General features: G+C 50.8%; 1 non-coding gene across 1 annotated transcript in view; it reads right to left on the reverse strand.

The window, feature by feature from the left end:
• LOC124563979 overlaps positions 1-226 on the reverse strand; it is a 1,910-nt gene extending 1,684 nt beyond the window's left edge. Inside the window, exon 1 of the ribosomal RNA XR_006970424.1 lies at positions 1-226. This exon is cut by the window's left edge and continues 1,684 nt beyond it. This is a non-coding gene — a ribosomal RNA (small subunit ribosomal RNA).
• Between the last annotated feature and the right edge of the window lie 4,774 nt (positions 227-5,000).

Below are 5,000 nucleotides of genomic sequence, written 5' to 3' on the forward strand. Positions count from 1 at the left end.
TGGTTTTGATCTAATAAAAGCGTCCCTTCCATCTCTGGTCGGGACTCTGTTTGCATGTATTAGCTCTAGAATTACCACAGTTATCCAAGTAACGTGGGTACGATCTAAGGAACCATAACTGATTTAATGAGCCATTCGCGGTTTCACCTTAATGCGGCTTGTACTGAGACATGCATGGCTTAATCTTTGAGACAAGCATATGACTACTGGCAGGATCAACCAGGGAGCTGCGTCAACTAGAGCTGAGCAGCCGGCCGCCCGGGAGTGTGTCCCGGGGGCCCGCGCGAACACGCAAGCGTCCGCTCAATTATTCTGCAAACAGGAGGAGGCTGAGCTCCCCTGCACCATACACCTCGAAACCCTCTCAGGTCCCGGCGGCGCGCAGCGCCGTCCTAAGTACTTGGTCGGGTTCGAGAGAGGCGCAATCGCCCGGAGTTTGGCGAGTAGACGCTTTAGGTGCGACCACCCGTGCTCCCAACTGAGCTTGCCGCTGCCGACAGAGGCCCGGGAGCGTGCTGTCGTGGCATTGCCGGCGGGAGACAACACGCGCCACCTACGGTGACCGGCAGCTCCAACGCCAGCGCCACAGAAGGACAAAAGCCCCACTTGGGTGCCGAAGCGAACTCTCCCAGCACAGCGCACGCGCCAACACGTCCGCACAGCTGCGATACAAACCACCTGCGAGAACCGCAGAGGCGACCGAGCAGCAGACGGCGTCGCGGCGCCGAGCGCCGGGCGGCGGCGCATCCTCAGCGCACACAGTCCTCAATCGGACCAGCACACTGCAGATGTCCACCGCGCTTCGCACCGGGCCCGCGAGGACCTACTTTGGCCGCACGGCGCCGCGTGCAGGGTGCGCCGGCGCGCAGCTGCGCCGCCTGCCGCCTCCGTCGGCCGGCGCGCCTGCCACTGGCCGCCCCCACCAGCCGGCTGTAGCGCGTGCGCCCACGCACCGCACGGCCAACACGCCGGGAGGCCCCCCCTCACCGGCCGGGGACGGTCCCACCCAGCCACCGCCGCGTATCGCTTCACACCCACATGCCATTCACGTTCGTGGGCATGGTGGGTATCGCTGCAACAACCGGTTGGTAGCTCAACCGATCGTCGCCATCACTGATTCACCCCTAGCGAGAACAACCGCACCACAACGGTTTACCAGTTGTTCATTTGCGTAACGTCACCAGCAAACGTAGGCGTCCATCGCCATTTGCAAATTCAACGATTGTTGCATGCCTGTGTCAGGTGTCACGACACACTGTCTGCCCACATACACGCAACAACATGTCCACGCTTAGCGAACACGTGGAAGGTGGCCCCCGTACGTATGCGATGTCCATTGCGCGAACGACTGTCAACCGGCCTCTGTCGCATGTCGCAGATGTGGAACGCAGTGCACCGTGCTATCACGGTGTGTGAGAAGAGACGACTACGTCTGACAACACGCGCCACTACATCAACAGACGGCTCATGCTGATCGCCATCCAGGGCATACCACACTGCAATCCAGCTCTTATAGGGAGACGACACGTAGCTGAGTGCACAACATTTGGACCGCATGGTTCGCCGTTGTTGGCGCAGTCGTTGTACGGTCACATGTACCACGATGTATCATTCAGTACATGAGGACCAATGTGCAGTACAGTGTGTGATTTGGACGTACAACATCAGCGGACAGTTGACACAGGCCGTACCACAGCGTAGGCTAAGTGCTTCGCCATGCGAATGCCAATGAACAACTGCAAATGCCAATGAACAACTGCAAAGGGCATTGAGCATGTACGTCCTGCTGCCATCCACATTACAGTGTATAGCTGCAAGGTGTTTAACATGAAGCGATACACTGGGGACCGGGCAGTGCGAGTAGCAAACTATATTGCGGGGGTTGCAGTTAGGCAACACTACACTAATTTAACGCGTCGTATGACAATTACAGAGCAGGTTAAGGCCCAACGTGTGTTGGGTTAAGGCCCAACGTGTGTTGGGTTAAGGCCCAACGTGTGTTGGGTTAAGGCCCAACGTGTGTTGGGTTAAGGCCCAACGTGTGTTGGGTTAAGGCCCAACGTGTGTTGGGTTACGTTAAGGGGCAATGTGGGTTACGTTAAGGGGCAATGTGGGTTACGTTAAGGGGCAATGTGGGTTACGTTACGGCGCAATATAGGTTACGTTACGGCGCAATATAGGTTACGTTAAGGGGCAATGTGGGTTACGTTACGGCGCAATATAGGTTACGTTACGGCGCAATATAGGTTACGTTAAGGCGCAATATCGGTTACGTTAAGGCGCAATACAGGTTACGTTAAGGCGCAATACAGGTTACGTTAAGGCGCAATACAGGTTACGTTAAGGCGCAATACAGGTTACGTTAAGGCGCAATACAGGTTACGTTAAGGCGCAATACAGGTTACGTTAAGGCGCAATACAGGTTACGTTAAGGCGCAATACAGGTTACGTTAAGGCGCAATGCAGGTTACGTTAAGGCGCAATGCAGGTTACGTTAAGGCGCAATACAGGTTACGTTAAGGCGCAATGCAGGTTACGTTAAGGCGCAATGCAGGTTACGTTAAGGCGCAATACAGGTTACGTTAAGGCGCAATACAGGTTACGTTAAGGCGCAATACAGGTTACGTTAAGGCGCAATACAGGTTACGTTAAGGCGCAATACAGGTTACGTTAAGGCGCAATACAGGTTACGTTAAGGCGCAATACAGGTTACGTTAAGGCGCAATACAGGTTACGTTAAGGCGCAATACAGGTTACGTTAAGGCGCAATACAGGTTACGTTAAGGCGCAATACAGGTTACGTTAAGGCGCAATACAGGTTACGTTAAGGCGCAATACAGGTTACGTTAAGGCGCAATACAGGTTACGTTAAGGCGCAATACAGGTTACGTTAAGGCGCAATACAGGTTACGTTAAGGCGCAATACAGGTTACGTTAAGGCGCAATACAGGTTACGTTAAGGCGCAATACAGGTTACGTTAAGGCGCAATACAGGTTACGTTAAGGCGCAATACAGGTTACGTTAAGGCGCAATACAGGTTACGTTAAGGCGCAATACAGGTTAGGTTAAGGTACGACATAGGTTAGGTTAAGGTACGACATAGGTTAGGTTAAGGTACGACATAGGTTAGGTTAAGGTACGACATAGGTTAGGTTAAGGTACGACATAGGTTAGGTTAAGGTACGACATAGGTTAGGTTAAGGTACGACATAGGTTAGGTTAAGGTACGACATAGGTTAGGTTAAGGTACGACATAGGTTAGGTTAAGGTACGACATAGGTTAGGTTAAGGTACGACATAGGTTAGGTTAAGGTACGACATAGGTTAGGTTAAGGTACGACATAGGTTAGGTTAAGGTACGACATAGGTTAGGTTAAGGTACGACATAGGTTAGGTTAAGGTACGACATAGGTTAGGTTAAGGTACGACATAGGTTAGGTTAAGGTACGACATAGGTTAGGTTAAGGTACGACATAGGTTAGGTTAAGGTACGACATAGGTTAGGTTAAGGTACGACATAGGTTAGGTTAAGGTACGACATAGGTTAGGTTAAGGTACGACATAGGTTAGGTTAAGGTACGACATAGGTTAGGTTAAGGTACGACATAGGTTAGGTTAAGGTACGACATAGGTTAGGTTAAGGTACGACATAGGTTAGGTTAAGGTACGACATAGGTTAGGTTAAGGTACGACATAGGTTAGGTTAAGGTACGACATAGGTTAGGTTAAGGTACGACATAGGTTAGGTTAAGGTACGACATAGGTTAGGTTAAGGTACGACATAGGTTAGGTTAAGGTACGACATAGGTTAGGTTAAGGTACGACATAGGTTAGGTTAAGGTACGACATAGGTTAGGTTAAGGTACGACATAGGTTAGGTTAAGGTACGACATAGGTTAGGTTAAGGTACGACATAGGGTAGGTTAAGGTACGACATAGGTTAGGTTAAGGTACGACATAGGTTAGGTTACGGTACGACATAGGTTAGGTTACGGTACGACATAGGTTAGGTTACGGTACGACATAGGTTAGGTTACGGTACGACATAGGTTAGGTTACGGTACGACATAGGTTAGGTTACGGTACGACATAGGTTAGGTTACGGTACGACATAGGTTAGGTTACGGTACGACATAGGTTAGGTTACGGTACGACATAGGTTAGGTTACGGTACGACATAGGTTAGGTTACGGTACGACATAGGTTAGGTTACGGTACGATATAGGTTAGGTTACGGTACGATATAGGTTAGGTTAAGGTACACATTGTTGTAAGGAAAGGTTTAATGGGGGGCGGGGCGGGGCGGCCGGTTTGTTGATTGTGATTATAGTAAGTGGATGCCTGCGGCATCATCTGATTTGCCACGTCAGGATGCACCTTTGGCTCATGACAGGCGGCGCTCTCATTCCATGCTTGTGGCAGACCTGTGTCTTTCATTCCTGCCATTGTTTGTGTGCTGTGAGAGGAGGCAGTATTGTGATGTTGGGTGCACCCCTGTGTAGGACATGTGTGGGTGTTGGTGGCTTGGCTGAGCAATGGTGGTTGTCGGGTGGGTGGGATATTCTGTTTTCTGAGTGGACCTCCCAGTCTGGTTATGACAGTGTGGATTGTCTAATGTGGCGGAGAGGATGCACTGGGTGTTGTTCCATGCTGGTGCTTACATATTGTCTGTGTGCGTGTTACAGGCAGAGAGTAGTGCGTGATAAGGGTGTGTGGCTGACGTGTGGTTGTGATTGTGAGCAGAGTCTTTCAGCATGTATACGGACAGTTGTATACATTATCTGTATTCTGATGGCTCTATCTATTACTAATCAGCGCCGTGTATACGTTTAATCCGGTTCCAGTCGAAACTGTTGTATCTCTGTACATTAGTGACACGGCGAGCCCGCTATGTAGTTACTCGTCTCGGCAGCTTCCACCGGTGTATGGCAAATGATTATAAGGAATCAGTCTAGTCGTCAATACCGATGGTGTGACGTCACATGTCTGGGGTGGGGGA

Source organism: Schistocerca americana, unplaced genomic scaffold, assembly GCF_021461395.2.
Source record: "Schistocerca americana isolate TAMUIC-IGC-003095 unplaced genomic scaffold, iqSchAmer2.1 HiC_scaffold_1260, whole genome shotgun sequence".
NCBI lineage: Eukaryota > Metazoa > Arthropoda > Insecta > Orthoptera > Acrididae > Schistocerca > Schistocerca americana.